Source organism: Equus asinus, chromosome 8 (assembly GCF_041296235.1).
Source record: "Equus asinus isolate D_3611 breed Donkey chromosome 8, EquAss-T2T_v2, whole genome shotgun sequence".
Classification (NCBI taxonomy): domain Eukaryota; kingdom Metazoa; phylum Chordata; class Mammalia; order Perissodactyla; family Equidae; genus Equus; species Equus asinus.
The window spans coordinates 44812158-44829177 of record NC_091797.1 but is presented as its reverse complement, the minus strand read 5'-3'; the positions used below and the strand labels follow the sequence as shown (position 1 = coordinate 44829177).

At 40.9% G+C, this 17020-nt stretch overlaps 5 non-coding genes and 1 pseudogene across 5 annotated transcripts; all 6 read right to left on the bottom strand.

The window, feature by feature from the left end:
* Positions 1 to 1278: 1278 nt before the first annotated feature.
* TRNAQ-UUG (transfer RNA glutamine (anticodon UUG)) lies at positions 1279 to 1350 on the bottom strand. Its single transcript has one exon. It is a non-coding gene; the product is annotated as a tRNA-Gln (tRNA).
* A 498-nt stretch (positions 1351 to 1848) lies between these two features.
* Positions 1849 to 1920, bottom strand: TRNAQ-UUG (transfer RNA glutamine (anticodon UUG)). The gene has a single exon. It is a non-coding gene; the product is annotated as a tRNA-Gln (tRNA).
* Positions 1921 to 2998: 1078 nt separating this feature from the next.
* Positions 2999 to 3080, bottom strand: TRNAS-UGA (transfer RNA serine (anticodon UGA)). The gene has a single exon. It is a non-coding gene; the product is annotated as a tRNA-Ser (tRNA).
* Positions 3081 to 3528: 448 nt separating this feature from the next.
* TRNAM-CAU (transfer RNA methionine (anticodon CAU)) lies at positions 3529 to 3600 on the bottom strand. Its single transcript has one exon. It is a non-coding gene; the product is annotated as a tRNA-Met (tRNA).
* Positions 3601 to 4026: 426 nt separating this feature from the next.
* TRNAG-GCC (transfer RNA glycine (anticodon GCC)) lies at positions 4027 to 4097 on the bottom strand. The gene has a single exon. It is a non-coding gene; the product is annotated as a tRNA-Gly (tRNA).
* Positions 4098 to 12744: 8647 nt separating this feature from the next.
* On the bottom strand, positions 12745 to 15622 carry LOC106837882 (histone PARylation factor 1-like; annotated as a pseudogene).
* Positions 15623 to 17020: the final 1398 nt, after the last annotated feature.

The following is a 17020-nucleotide window of genomic DNA, read 5'->3' as shown; positions in this document are numbered from 1 at the left end:
CATAGATGGTGCCTCTGACGTATGAGCTCTTAATCACCTGAGCACGTAATTAACTTATGGGGATCTACCTGACTTCAGGCACCAGGCAAAGCAAAAAGACATGAGTATGATGGGGAGAGGGCAATTTTCAGTAGTCAGAGGAAAAAGCAAGGAGCTGGATGTGGATGGGGGAGAGGAAGTGCAAGTCTAAGGCAGTGTCTACACACACAAGGTTGTACTCCTGGTTTGGGAAAACACCAGGGCAAGCTCCCCAAAACTGAGACAGGTCCGCCGAGATTTGAAGTCCAGGTGCTAACCATTACTTCATGAGGCCCTCGAAGTTAGGTCTCTACTGAAAGACTGATGTGTTCTCCTAACAGATTAGTTTATCTTCCAATTAGTGTAGGCAACACATTAGCTTAAGGAGTTTGAGTGGAGCCTCTAATGAGAACAGACAATGGAGCCTCTAAGCTGTATGTGACAACTGCACTACTGTGCAGTAGGAACTTTTTCAGGACAGTGCTCCTGTTTAGAAGCCCATGGAACACTTTAAGCAGGCTCTAGGAAAGGAAGGACCTGAGTTGGGGACTGTAAAACCTAAACTGTTGATCACTGGGGCCAAGATTCTAACTTACCAGGATCTGAGGAACTCTAGGCAAAAAGGCACATCAAGTGTAAGGGGGAGTAGGGCTCAAATTCCACAGGCAGGTAGTCAAAGACAATTTTCTCTTTGCCAGTGGCTCTATGTTGATTTGATTGTTGATTTGGAAGTAATTGGCAGGGCTTGCAGCCAGATAGATGTGTACACCCTAAGGTGAGCTAATGATTTAGGAGAACCACAGAGGAAAAATCACAGAGATGTTGCTGAGTCCTAGAGTTTTTAATTCGATTTGCTGTATTCAGAGTACAGGGTGCTAACCATGGGGTCCTTACATGAGGAACTTTCTACTGAAGTTCTCACATATATTCTTGCATCAGGCCAATACATTTTGAGGGGGCATTAGAGAAGAAAAGATTTGCAGGAGGGGCCTCTGACAAATTAATCTTTAAGACCGACTGAGCACACAAATAACAAGAGGATCTGTCTGATTTGGGGAACCCAGGCAAGAGTAGATGCCAAGAGAAAGACTGTATGTCCTACAAGGACACAAAGGTGTTATAAATAGGATACTTTTCAGAAGGCCTAGAAGAGATTAAGTAATTACACAATTTTCCTCTGGAGAAGAAAGCCCCAGTGGGAAGGTTATATCTATAGACCAGCATACAACAGGCGCGGGAAACATGTCACCAAAACTGAAGAGGTCCCACCGAGATTTGAACTCGGATCGCTGGATTCAAAGTCCAGAGTGCTAACCATTACACCATGGGGCCGGCACGTGTGGTTGCTGGAATATTTATGAATATTCATTGCACAGTTTGTCATTCTGCTCAGTATTTTGTGGACTTTAATTTTAATTTTAAAAATATTGATAGAAAATCTGCTCAAACAGTAAAGTCTCCAAGACAAACATCACTACCGAGGCTCGCAAGCACTACGAACTTCTCAAGACGCAGTTCGCGTTACAAACTGATGGAACTCGAACCCAGAACTGAGGTCCAGGATGTTAAACAAGAATACTTGAGCATCCAGGAGATAATCTAATTTATGAAGATCTGGGAGGACTCCGTGGTCCAACGAAGGAGAAGGGGCAGGAGAGGACAATAGAGGAATTTCAGAAGAAGGCGTATGGTTTGCTGTTCTGCAAGACAAGACAGTGTCTCATTGCTGACTGGGATAGGGTGCTCAGGTGAGAAAGTGCTCAGGTGTCTCTAGTCTCCTAGGAGTACGAGGATGATTTAAGAGAAGAGAGTTGACGCTAAAATACTAGCAGGTCCCACCGAGATTTGAACTCGGATCGCTGGATTCAAAGTCCAGAGTGCTAACCATTACACCATGGGGCCCACAGTATGTCTGTTATCTGACAAGCTTTTGGAAACTGATTTGCAATGTGTCATGTGGGCTTCGTTGGAATGATTTCTGTCTTGGACCCCCAAATAAGGCGTGTGTTCCTTGAGTCTGAGATAAAATTTCTCCGCCAGGCGAAAAGGCGAACGGAGCTCACATTTGCTTAGAATTTTTCCTAGGGGCCACGGAGCGTTTGAGTACCGGCGTTCCTCACACAATCAAAATTGTGCGTTTACTGAATTCCCAACCCGGGCCATGAACGTTTGTCTACGTATGAGTTTATAAAGAAAAGTGTCAACACTTCAAAATCTCTTAAAAATGAGTGAATATAGGAAATGCAAGAAGAAAAAAGTTGAATATAAATTGGTAATTTCGGGGATTAAGAAAAAACTTTTACTTTTTAAAGTATTTTTACTTCTTTTTGCTTATCCACATTTCCTAAAGGACCGATTGTAAGTATAATAAAAGCAGATTTTTGTTATATTTATTCTTGTTTACGTTGCATATACAATACGTATATGTGTATGCAAAAGAAGTTTATTAAAAAGTTTTAGCCAGCAAAACAGTTTTTAAAAAAAATATGATTTGGCCAACATCTAAAAATAGTTTTGAAAATTCTCTGATACTTCCTCGCTACAGTTCTGGCCTCTAAAGAGGAATGGTAAGAGGGCTCCAGAAGGAGGAAAGATTGGAAATTTCTGTTTGAGATATTGATTCCAAAACATCAAATATGCCCACGAGTAGAATATTGATGCACTGGATGTACCCGAATTCCTGAAAGAACATCTAGCAGAAGATGTTAGAGGCAGGCAAGGTTTGGGAAGTCAGACCTGAGCTGGATTTCGGACGATAGGAATTCAAAAGGAATTAAAGCCTTAGCATTTTTTCATCATCGTTATGGTGATCTGGGAAATTCTTAGTATTTTCCCAAAATCATTTTCAAAGATTTTCTCTACTTACTGTCACACTAAGGGATCAGAACAACTTGCTTCCAATTTTGTGGAGAAGGTTAGTGTTTTATGATTTCCGCAGTTGGTCCAGCAGGTGATTACACCTGGAAAGAAAACGCTACTTCGTAGTCGGCAGGATTCGAACCTGCGCGGGGAGACCCCAATGGATTTCAAGTCCATCGCCTTAACCACTCGGCCACGACTACACAACTGCCTTGATGCTTCAGATATATTCCCATGAGGAATAATACCTCTCCTGTTACAAATTAGTCTTTCTGTTCTTTTGACAACTGTTCTGGAGTTCTTCCCATGATGGTAAAAAGATCAAGATTTTTAAGATCGATGTTGGTTACAGAAGTTATCACAAATTGTAATACTTGACTGTCGTAGGGGATACCAAAGTCTTTACGAAGGTCACATACCCATCTCTAAGAGGTTGTAGTGGTCCCCAAATCTGAGAGAATGAATCACGACAGACTCGCCAGACTAAGTAGTAAAATGTACCGCTGTTAAAGACGGAAAAGAGGTACTTCTAATAAACTACTCTGGAGTATTCTTACACAGCCAGAACTGGTTCACAGACCCTCTCTGATAGTAACAAACTTTTTTCAATCACTTTCGCTGAAATAAGGCTGTAAATCAAAACTACGCGGATAGCAGAGGATGGTTTCGATCCATCGACCTCTGGGTTATGGGCCCAGCACGCTTCCGCTGCGCCACTCTGCTCACACGAAGGACGACTTCTTTTAATTCAGAATTCAGAGTTGGCATTTTCTTAGTTCTAAGAAGTTTATGGATATGTATCTTTTTGATGCTGCCTCAAAGAACGGGAAGAGTACATTGATATCCGTACTTGGCTGCACTCTACCTCCAGATACCAGCAGCTTAGAACTAACCTCCGATAAACTCCTATCCGTTGAGATCGGAGTTCCCTCGAGCTCGGACAGGATGACGTTTCAGGTTACTCGACAACCAAAAGCATGCTAATTGGAATAATTTATAAAGGTGAAATTGAAAGAGAAGATTGGCCTTTCTCAGCCATACCGGATCCCAGAAGCAAAGTTACTTTAAAATGAAAAATTGTTTGTGATTTTTTAGTGAAAATATCTCCCCCATCCCGGGGAAAAAGAAGGTAGACAGCTCTATCAAGCTTGCATTGGCCGGGAATCGAACCCGGGCCTCCCGCGTGGCAGGCGAGAATTCTACCACTGAACCACCAATGCCCGACGAGAGTCAAGTCCTTTATTTGTCCTCATATAGCTGTAGTTACATTGTCTCCACAGTAAAAGAGTGAGAGTTAGGATTTTTCTAAATCCAGTTGAAGACTATACCCAAATATTCGGAAAGCACTTGTGAACTAGAAGGAAGCTGAAACTGCTGATACGTGACCCATGGAGCCTTTTGAATTGAAAAGCACCTATACATACCCAGCATATAAAAATATCTTTCTCCATCCCTGCCTGATTTTAAACCTTTAATGAAAACAAATTCTGAAAATCTCTCGTTTAGGATGCAAACCAATTCGGTTAATTATTAGAGCAAAGCGTTCAATTCGAGTTTCAAACACCAAGTTGCCTCATTTTGGAAAAAAAGACCTTCTATTTTCATTCTGTTATGGAGATCCAAGTTTGGCACGGAGGGTATTATCATCGGAAGCGGTAACAATATAGAAAATGCTGAAAGTAAGAATTCTACCGAATTCTTCTCCTTACATACATCCCCATTATTTGCCCCTGGAGAGGATGACCACCATTTGCTATAGTCGCTGTGGCTCTTTGAAACCAAAAGCCAAAGGGGGCTTTGACATAACATAACATAAGAGTTATGTACCCTGTTTTTGAGAACTTTTCAGTTGGTTTGGAGAAAAAGTTAACAGAGAAAACCGTTGACAATCAATGAAAATTATCTCTACTAAAATGAGTCATGATTTCGGTTTCAGGGAGGTAATGGACTCTGATAGGTTGAATTATAAAGCATGTGAAAGCCAAGAGGTTTTCACACGTCTCTATCTCTAGTCTCTTTATCTTTTCACTTCTTCAGAGTAGAGCGATTGCGGTATTTATTGGCAGCTATGATTAGCATGCTTTGAAGGGGAGGAATGGCAGGAAGGTACAATAGCAAATTAAGAGGCTATTAATGTTGCTCTTAAAGGAAGAATTTGGGCCATAAATTAGTTTTCTCCAAATCCTAGCAACAGAAGAATGCAGAAATGGACAATACGAAAGATATAAATAAACTTGGTCAAGTTACGTAATTTATTAGTGCTTGTTTACTCATATGTAAATAGAGCCTAGAGTAGTTGACCTACTCCAGGGCCTGTAAAGATTAATTAAAATGACGCCTGTTAAAGCCACTTGAAAAACAGTATAGAACCACCAGATAAATACTAGCTACTGATTTTTACTTCATGTAACTTTTTAACGAACCACTGAAAGTCAGAAATTTTACCTTATTTCTATTATAAACAGAAACCTTCAATATAATGCACATAGTTGGTACTCATGTTAGTTGTACTGAATTGATTGCACAGAATAGGCTATTCTAGAACAAAAGTCCAAAATCTGCTCTTTTTGTGTGATATAAAAATAATCTTTATAGGAGGAAGATCCAAGATGGCGCCGTGAGTAGTCCCCTTTGTCTCTCGCCCTTCGAGTCTACAATTATTTGGACACTTATCACTTGACAAAGGATATCCAGACAGCATCTCAGGACGTCTGAGACACCCACGCGACTATACATCGGAAGGCGGATGGACTTTCCTCCGGGAGGATGTGGAAATAGGTGAAAACTCTCCGACCCCCGACGGGCAGCCCAGTACCCGCAAGCGGCTTTCTTCCAACGGACGCCCCCAGAGGATCCACACACATCTAGGGCAGGAGCGAGAACACAACAGAGGAGCGACGGTGGAAACAGGTGACCAGAACCCTACCTAAACCCCCCGCAATTACTCCTAAACGCAGAGGGAAACTTTGGAGTTGCACACCTGAGCCCGCGGGGAGAGTCTCTCCCCGCCATTGGCGGGGAGATCCAGCCTGGTGCTCGGGGCGCCCGGAGGGTCCCAGAGAGAGACACGGAGGGCACGGAGGTCTCCCAGCCACCGTTGCCCGCCCCGTGGGACTAGGGATTGCCGGAGATCTCGGAGAGGACCGGGGCGGGGGGAACTTTCAAAGGCCGGTTCTGCGACCCGGAGGGGAAGCGCCGGAGCTCCGCCCGGGCAGCAGACAAAACTCTCTGTCTGCCGTTAGCAGAGGGGCCACGCTGAACATTCACGGCTCCGGGAGAGGCCCGGAGAGAATCCCAGAGGGCGGGGCGACCCCCAGCTGCCGTTGCCCACCCCGTGGGGCTAGGGATTGCCAGAGATCTCGGAGAGGACTGGGGCTGGGAGAAGTTTCAAAGGCCAGCTCTGCGACCCGGAGGGGAAGCGCCGGAGCTCCGCCCGGGCAGCAGACAAAACTCTCTGTCTGCCGTTAGCAGAGGGGCCACGCTGAGCATTCACGGCTCCGGGAGAGGCCCGGAGAGAATCCCAGAGGGCGGGGCGACCCCCTAGCTGCTGTTGCCCGCCCCGTGAGGCTAGGGATTGCCGGAGATCTCGGAGAGGACTGGGGCTGGAGAGAGTTCCAGAGACCCAGTTTAGTAGCCTAGGGGGAAACCCTACAGGCTCACAGCAGCCTTAGGGAAAGCCTCTGCACAGCACCAGTAGAAGGCACCCAGCCACCAGCCACAAGGCTGGAAGACCCCAGGGCAAAAGCAGCATAGCTAGGTGCACTAACCACAGACTGTAGAAGATGCCAATAGCTCTCCTGCGACCCATAGAGGACAAGTGAGATTTGGTGGGTGCCGACAGCAACGGAGCAACAAATATAAGTGATCCCACCCCTGGCCGCTGGAAAAGCCCATAACACCGTTGCAGACCCCAAGGAGAGAGCACATCTAGGTGGGCTGCAACAGTAGGCACCTGCAGCCTGAAGCCCCCCTGTGACGGCCCCCACGGCAGAGGAAGGAATCCAAAGGGCCACTGTGGCTACGAAGAGGGGCCCAGGCCCAGTTAGCAACTACGGACAGGGTTCCTGGTTGGTGAAGTATAAACAGCTGCTCCCCCCACCGCAGCAGCTGAAACAAGTGAAAGGAGCAACTAAACTCTATCTCCATGCGGAGGCACAAATCAACAACATCAAGCAATATGAAAAAATACATTAAATCTCCAGAACAGAAAGAAAGTAACAAATACACAGAAAACAATCCCAAAGAAAATGAGATATATAACCTAAATGATGATGACTTCAAAACAGCCATCATTAAGATTCTCAATGAGTTAAGAGAGAATTCTGACCGACAACTCAACGAGTTCAGGAGCTATGTCACAAAAGAGTTTGATACGATAAAGAAGAACCAAACAGAAATATTGGAAATGAAGAACACAATAGAGGAGATTAAGAAAAATCTAGATGCTCTGAACAGTAGGGCCGATAATATGGAGGAAAGAATTAGCAATTTGGAAGATGGCAATATAGAATTGTTGCAGGCAGAGGAGGAGAGAGAAGCAAGACTTAAAAGAAATGAAGAAACTCTCCGAGAATTATCAGACACAATTAGGAGATGCAACGTAAGGATTATAGGTATACCAGAGGGAGAAGAGAAGGAGAAAGGGGCAGAAAACCTATTCAAAGAAATAATGGCTGAGAACTTCCCAAATCTGGTGAGGGAGATGGATCTTCAGGTGACAGAAGCCAATAGATCTCCAAACTTTATCAATGCAAGAAGACCAACTCCACGGCATATAGTAGTGAAGCTAGCAAAAGTCAACGACAAGGAGAAAATATTAAGGACAGCCAGGCAAAAGAAACTAACCTACAAAGGAACCCCCATCAGGCTATCAGCAGATTTCTCAGCAGAAACTTTACAGGCTAGAAGAGAGTGGAATGATATATTCAAAAATCTGAAGGACAAAAATCTACAGCCGAGAATTCTCTACCCAGCGAAAATATCCTTCAAATACGATGGAGAAATAAAAACTTTCCCAGATAAACAAAAATTAAGGGAGTTCATTGCCACAAAACCTCCTCTTCAGGAAATCCTCAGGAAAACCCTCATTCCTGAAAAATCCAAAAAAGGAAAGGGGCTACAAAACCAAGAGCAGAGGAGATAAGTAGAAGGACAACAACAGAGAGTAGCAGCTCTACATCAGAACAGATTAAACCATGGGACGAGAAACAAAGGAAACTGAAGAAAACCGGAAAACAAGACACAAAATGGGAGTGGTAGGCCCCCACGTCTCAATAATCACTCTAAATGTAAATGGATTGAACTCCCCAATCAAAAGACACAGAGTGGCAGGATGGATCAAAGAACAAGATCCAACAATATGCTGCCTCCAGGAAACACACCTCAGCCCCAAAGACAAACACAGACTCAGAGTCAAGGGATGGAGAACAATACTCCAAGCTAATAATGAACAAAAGAAAGCAGGTGTCGCTATACTAATATCAGACAAGGTAGATTTCAAAGCAAAACAGATAAAGAAAGATAAAGAGGGACAGTATATAATGATAAAAGGGACTCTCCACCAAGAAGACATAACACTTATAAATATATACGCACCCAACACAGGAGCACCAAAATTTGTAAAGCAACTCTTAATAGAATTAAAAGAAGACATCAACAACAATACAATAATAGTAGGGGACCTCAACACACCATTAACACCAATGGACAGAACATCCAGACAGAAAATCAACAAGGAAATAATAGAATTAAATGAAAAATTAGACCAGATGGACTTAATAGATATATATAGAACACTTCATCCAAAAACAGCAGGTTACACATTCTTCTCAAGTGCACATGGAACATTCTCAAGGATTGACCATATTTTGGGAACCAAAGCAAACATCAATAAATACAAGAGAGTTGAAATAATATCAAGCATCTTTTCTGATCATAACGCTATTAAACTAGAAATCAACTACAAGAAAAAAGCAGAGAAAGGTGCAAAAATGTGGAGACTAAACAACACGCTTCTCAACAAACAATGGATCATTGAAGAAATTAAAGAAGAAATCAAATATTATCTGGAGACAAATGAAAATGAGAACACGACATACCAAATCATTTGGGATGCAGCAAAAGCAGTCCTAAGAGGGAAATTCATTGCAATACAGGCTCACCTCACTAAACAAGAAAAAGCTCACGTAAGCAACCTCAAACGACACCTAACAGAACTAGAAAAAGAAGAACAAACAAAGCCCAGAGTCAGTAGAAGGAGGGAAATAATAAAAATAAGAGCAGAAATAAACAATATTGAAACAAAAAAGACAATAGAAAGGATCAATGAAACAAAGAGTTGGTTCTTCGAAAGAATTAACAAAATTGACAAACCCCTAGCCAGACTCACCAAGAAAAGAAGAGAGAAAGCGCAAATTAATAAAATCAGGAATGACAGAGGAGAAATCACAACAGATACCAATGAAATACAAGAGATCATAAGAGAATACTATGAAAAACTATATGCCAACAAATTGAACAACCTGGAAGAAATGGACAAATTCCTAGACTCCTACAATCTCCCCAAACTGAATCAGGAAGAAATGGAGAATCTGAATAGACCAATCACAAGTAAGGAAATAGAAATGGTAATCAAAAACCTCCCCAAAAACAAGAGTCCAGGACCAGACGGCTTCTCTGGAGAATTCTACCAAACATTCAAAGAAGACTTAATACCTATTCTCCTCAAACTGTTCCAGAAAATTGAGAAAGATGGAGAACTCCCTAACACATTCTATGAAGCCAACATCACTCTGATCCCCAAACCTGACAAGGACAACACAAAGAAGGAGAACTACAGGCCGATATCACTGATGAACATAGATGCAAAAATCCTCAACAAAATTTTGGCAAACCGATTACAGCAATACATCAAAAAGATTATACACCATGATCAAGTGGGATTTATACCAGGGACACAGGGATGGTTCAACATCTGCAAGTCAATCAACATGATACACTACATCAACAAAATGAAAAACAAAAACCACATGACCATCTCAATAGATGCAGAGAAAGCATTCGACAAGATCCAACACCCATTTATGATAAAAACCCTCAGTAAAATGGGTATAGAAGGAAAGTACCTCAACATAATAAAGGCCATATATGATAGACCCACAGCCAACATCATACTCAATGGACAAAAGCTGAAAGCCATCCCTCTGAGGACAGGAACAAGACAAGGGTGCCCACTTTCACCACTCCTATTCAACATAGTACTGGAGGTGCTGGCCAGAGCAATTCGGCAGGAAAAAGAAATAAAAGGAATCCAAATAGGTAACGAAGAAGTAAAACTCTCGTTGTTTGCAGACGACATGATCCTATACATAGAAAACCCCAAAGAATCCACAGAAAAACTATTAGAAATAATCAACAACTACAGCAAAGTAGCAGGGTATAAAATTAACGTGCATAAATCAGTAGCATTTCTATACACTAACAATAAACTAACAGAAAAAGAACTCAAGAACTCTATCCCATTCACAATCGCAACGAAAAGAATAAAATACCTTGGGATAAACTTAACCAAGGAAGTGAAGGATCTATACAATGAAAACTACAAGACTTTCTTGAAAGAAATAGGCGATGACATAAAGAGATGGAAAAACATTCCTTGCACATGGATTGGAAGAATAAACATAGTTAAAATGTCCATACTACCTAAAGCAATATACAGATTCAATGCTATCCCAATCAGAATCCCAAGAACATTCTTCACAGAAATTGAACAAACAATCCTAAAATTCATATGGGGGAACAAAAGACCGCGAATTGCTAAAGCAATCCTGAGCAAGAAAAACAAAGCCGGCGGAATCACAATCCCCGATTTCAAAACATACTACAAAGCTACAGTGATCAAAACAGCATGGTACTGGTACAAAAACAGGTCCACAGATCAATGGAACAGAATTGAAAGCCCAGAGATAAAACCACACATCTATGGACAGCTAATCTTCGACAAAGGAGCAGAGGGCCTACAATGGAGAAAAGAAAGTCTCTTCAACAAATGGTGCTGGGAAAACTGGACAGCCACATGCAAAAGATTGAAAATTGACCATTCTTTTTCACCACACACCAAAATAAACTCAAAATGGATCAAAGACCTAAAGATTAGGCCTGAGACAATAAGTCTTTTGGAAGAGAATATAGGCAGTACACTCTTTGACATCAGTTTCAAAAGAATCTTTTCGGACACTGTAACTCCTCAGTTGAGGGAAACAATAGAAAGAATAAACAAATGGGACTTTATCAGACTAAAGAGCTTCTTCAAGGCAAGGGAAAACAGAATTGAAACAAAAAAACAGCTCACTAATTGAGAAAAAATATTTACAAGCCACTTATCCGACAAAGGGTTAATCTCCATAATATACAAAGAACTCACACTGCTTAACAACAAAAAAACAAACAACCCGATCAAAAAATGGGCAGAGGACATGAACAGACATTTCTCAAAAGAAGATATGAATATGGCCAATAGACACATGAAAAGATGTTCATCATCGCTAATCATCAGGGAAATGCAAATCAAAACTACACTAAGATATCACCTTACCCCCGTTAGATTGGCAAAAACATCCAAAACCAAGAACGACAAATGTTGGAGAGGTTGTGGAGAAAGAGGAACCCTCATACACTGTTGGTGGGAATGCAAACTGGTACAGCCACTATGGAAAACAGTATGGAGATTTCTCAAAAAGTTAAAAATAGAAATACCCTATGACCCAGCCATCCCATTACTGGGTATCTATCCTAAGAACCTGATATCAGATATCTCAAGAGTCCGTTGCACCCCTATGTTCATCGCAGCATTATTTACAATAGCCAAGACGTGGAACCAGCCTACATGCCCAGAAACTGATGATTGGATAAAGAAGATGTGGTATATATACACAATGGAATACTACTCAGCCAAAAAAAAAGACGAAATTGGCCCATTCACAACAACGTGGATGGACCTCGAGGGCATTATGTTAAGCGAAATAAGTCAGTCAGAGAAAGACGAACTCTATATGACTCCACTCATAGGTGGAAATTAGTATATTGAGAAGGAGATCTGATCGGTGGTTACCAGGGAAAAGGGGGGGTGGGGGGGAGGGCACGGAGGGGGAAGTGGTGTACCCACAACATGACTAACAAAAATGTACAACTGAAATCTCACAAGGTTGTAATCTATCATAACATTAATAAAAAAAAAATAATAATAATCTTTATAATTTGCACTCTACTCCCTCAGATTTTATTTACCATTTGTCAAATGCTGCCTCCTCAAAATATCACAGAAAACCTCGTTGAAAGAACAAAGCTGAGTTTATTGGACTATCTCAGGAGTCTTAATTGTGTCTCAGAAGAGATAGGGCAAAGATGAGCTATTTATTGAAATTTTTGTAATCTGGATTTTGGTTGAATCTTTCAAAGTGGGGGCTTGGTTAGGATTAGATGAGGATCATGATATAATTTAAGATTGGTAGACACAACTAGGAGATGATTTTGACATAAAATGTTGTATTCATTATCTATTGCTGTGTAACAAATTGCCGTGAAACTTAGTGGCTTAAAACAACAAACATTTACTGTCTCACAGTTTCTGTGGGTCTGGAATTCAGGAATGGCTTAGCTGGGTGCGGATCACTTATGAGGTTTGCAAATGAGATGTTGACAGGAGCTGCAGTCATTTGCTTACTTGGTGCTGGAGAATTGCATCTTTTTTTTTTTTCAGTAAATGTTTCCATCTATTTATTTTTTTGTATTCCTTAAAAACAAAACAAAAATTATAAGTTTAATATCAATGCTTTGAAATAGCGTACATCAAACAAAGCCAGCTCTCACTTATGCTACAGGTTGGTCCACGTTCTCTTTCCTTCTCTTTGCCAGATGATCTTGAATAATTTCTGCAAGAAATTCCTCTTCAACACATTACATATAAGAGGTAAAACCTGGCCAGCAACTTTATGAAAATAGTGCGAATTATAGCAAAAGAGGTCCATTCCCAACTCAAGCCCCATGCCATAATCACATTCATCATTAGCAAAATGCACAAAAATCATCACCTCCTGAATGGGAGCAAAAGCTGTTAGTCTCTCCTCATCACTTGCTGCCTCAACAGTTGTCTTGCAAATTCTCTTGAGGTTGGCATCTGTTTCAGGGAGCTCTCTGTACCCAACATCATTTTTATCTACTGGGATAATCAAGCCTGCACCATGAAAGGTCTTCGTCACAACTTTCTTATCTCTCTGTTTCATCTTCATGGTTCTCGGTTCCAGTGAGCATCCCAGTTCTCTAGCTGCTTCTGTGAGTTTTTCATCTGTGTTTTTCAAGAGACTAGTTTTCTTTTTATCTGTTATTTCTTTAAGTTTCTTCATCAAAAATAATTTAACTGAAGCAAACACATTATCTCCATTTTCAATAATTATACCTTTTTTCTTTGCTTTATTTATACCAACATATCCAGGAAGTTCATCAGAAAAATCCCTGAAATATGCTATGTGGTGATGAATTTTATTATGTCTAATAATAATGGTCTGGAATTCAGGAGTATCCTAGTGATATCTCCAGTTAAGTTTAAAATTCAAACTTGCTAATTTTTTCTTCATTATATGTTTTCCAGCAAGGATATCATAAGGACCCATTAATCGAAGTCCAAGACTTTGGGAAAGTGGATCAACTGGTTTTTCAGGATCAAGTTCTTCACAGAACTTTGAGAAGCAATAGAAATCTTCAAGCAGAGAAAGCTTATAATGGTTTCCTACTCTTTTTGAAGTCATTGGAGATATCAGCTTCACAGGATTTACTCTTCTTCACCATCAACTGTCTTTTCACACTGCTGTGCTTCTCACCACCGCCAGCCATTCTGCAGCTGCAGAAGAATTCTACTCTAAACTCCCTTTCTTAGCTGTTGGATAGAAACTTGTTTTTCACCACGTGGGCCACTCTACAGGGGACTGTCCTCCTGACAAGGCGGCTAGCTTCCTTCAGATCAAGTGATCCAAGAAAGAAAGCTAGGAGGAGCTGCAGCCTCTTAGGACTTAGTATGACACTGCCAACTTCCACATTATTCTATTCACTCAAAGCAAGTCCCTAAGTCCAGCCAACTGCACAAAAGAGAGGAAAGTTCATCTCCATCTCTTGAATGGAGCCTATTTGTGGACATATTTTGAAACAACGACAGGGGCTGAAAGGGTCCTGTATATAAACTAGTAAACTACCATTTGATGCCTTCTACTGAGAAGCTGATGGATCTTTCAAGAAATTCCTGGAGTAAACAATAAAATTCTTGAAATAAACAAAGTTATTTGCAACTTTTATCTTCCTGGGCAAGAATCCCCTGTTATTGGGAATTAAAGCCAACTTCCTAGTATTCTGAATCTTTTAAAGAAAGTTTGGGTTGACATTTCATGGAAATGACATGTTGGCTTCTACAGTGAAACAGAAGAGAATATAACATTTCCTTACCAAATGTTGGAGTCAATAAATATGGTTATAACATATCAGGACGTCAGATAATCTGACTAGAAGTTATTCTGGGGATGGGGAATGAGACCTAGATTCTTGGCTCAAAGATAAATCTAGTGAAAAAAGAAGAGTATACATATAGAAAGTTTAAAATTGGAAAATCCCAATAATAATAATAATAAGAAAAACGACATTTATGGAAGTCATGCTTACTACCTTGTTGTGGTCACCTGTTATAGGGTTTGGACCTCAGCTTTACTGGTAGAGGAAACTCAGTGATATTATTACCTGAAAGGAATTAAGCCCTAGGGACTGATTCTCACTAGTAGGACTCACAGGAGCCTGATGTTATAAATCAGAATGTAATTTATTAACATGGAGAGACCATTTCAGTGTAAATAACCAATAACGATTCTTTAGATAAGAGAGAGAAAAGATGAGTTTTACTTAAGTCAAGCAGAGGACTATAGCCTGGGAAGGCACCCTCCACAAGGGAAGAAAGCATTCTGGAGAAGCATGGTTTTCAATACAGTTTTATACCTTTTTTGAACAAAAAAGAACATACACCAAGCACACAGTATAAAAATACAAAAATTGTATTCAGGAGTACTGATACTGGCATTGTAGGAGGGGATTCTGATCTTCAAAGAGTACTTTCCATTTCTTTGAGATAATATTTAATGCATCCTTATCTTAATGGTTAAAGCAGATGTACAATATATGTTTGACAGGTAACAAGGCTTCTTTAGTGCAGACCAGATCAGGGTTAAACCAGAACAGCTACCCCATACACCTCAACATGTGAAATTTCTTATCAACAGGAATATTCATAGCCACAGTTAAGGTCATCTTGATCCTGGTCATGAGGTTCTCTAAAGGGTGACTTAGTAATAAGAAGGGGACCCAGTAACATACCATTTACAAGGACTTCTTCTTTGACCAAACTTTAGTCAGGCTCCTCTGAGCCCTCTGATGCCAAACCTCTTAATCTCAAGTCTGTGTGCCTGATGGGCAGCAAGCCAAACACTGAGGCATCAGTGCTTGAAGATGGAGAGTTATTTATTTGAATTGGCCAAAACGAGTAGGTGGGAGCCTGAGTTCACTCAAATCTGCCTCCCCAAGAACAGAAATCAGGGGTGGGTTATAGAGCTGAGGGGCTTGGCAGGAGGATCTTCAGGGAAACAAAGGGGTTACTCTTGATAAACTCCTGAACAATCTGACTTCTGAGCTTCAATGCCTGCTGAAGGCCAGCCATCTGGTGATCATAACCTCCCCAAAGGCATTCTCTTTCTTCTGCAAAACAAGTTCAGAAATCCTCTGGAAAACAAGCTCACAAATCCTTGAGATCCCCTCAGTAACCCCTCAAGTTAAACAGGAAAACAGCAAATTGATTTAATACCTACAGTAACCCTCAGGTACGTGGCTTTGCCTCCTCTGGGCTAGGCCTTGACTTTGGCCTGTTGAGTTCAGTTTTAGCAAGAATCCTGCTAAGCCAGTTTATTGAGAATCCCTCCACCCTTGATATCTAATCAAGTTCCTTTTTGTCATTGTCCACGCGTTGACCCCCTTACTCTTCCTACTTGCTGTAAATCCCCATCTGTCCTTGCTATTATTTGGAGTTGAGCTCAGTTGTGTATTGAATTCTCTCTCCCCTACTATAGTGGCTCCAATAAAAATCTGTCTTACCGTTTTTAACAAGTGTCCAGTGCAATTTCTCTTTAACACTATTGGGAAAAGAAAGTAGGTGGTCTTAAGGGATATTTCATTCGGATTATGATAAAGCCTAATGAAGTGCCCAAGGGTATTTTTGAAAGATGATTCCTACATGTTATTCTGTGTCACATTGCAAAAGCCCAACAATTGCAGTTAACTATTCACTGTATCTTTCACAATAAAGAGAAATCATAAGTTATAAGAAACAATGTAACATGCATTAAGCCATCCTGCTTTCTTTTATTCTATTCTTATTCCAATGAACAGATATTTAAGCATCTCCTACTGTATGTTTAGCACTAGATGAAGGGCAACAGAATTTGCCACCCCAAAATATGCCTTTTGTGGCATAAGTATTCTTTTAGGCTGATTATTTTTAAGAAACAGTAGACACAAGGGAAGTTCTGAAAACCAAGCAGAAGTTACCCTTGTGTAAGAGATATTTAAGTTTGTAAGGAAAATCTCCATTTGTAAGGCTGTCTCTCTCTCAGTACCAGGAAGAGGAAGATGACTAAAACTCTAGAAACTCTTACCAATGGAGAAGGCAATGCCTTAAATCAGCATAAGAAACATACTCTCATTACTGAGCTTTGCCTGATAACCTCCCTTACCTGGCTTCCTGTTGCCTAACATCCTCCTTTGTCTTTAGGTGAAGATGGTATCTAAGGTGGTGGCTTCAGTCATTTTGGTGAGTTACTAAGTTTTCCTGGGTTTTATTTATGTATGTATATTGTTAAACTTGTTTGGCTTTCTCCTATTATTCTGTTTCATGTCAATTTTAATTCTTTGACCAGCCAGAAGAATCTAGAAGCATAGGAGACTATTTCCTTCTCCCTTACACTTGCATAGGTTTGTTTTATGGGAAATGAAGAAAGAAGGGCATTTATAATAAGGAATGATTTCGAGTCATTTTTCTCTGAGTTTTCCAGCCAGTATGCTA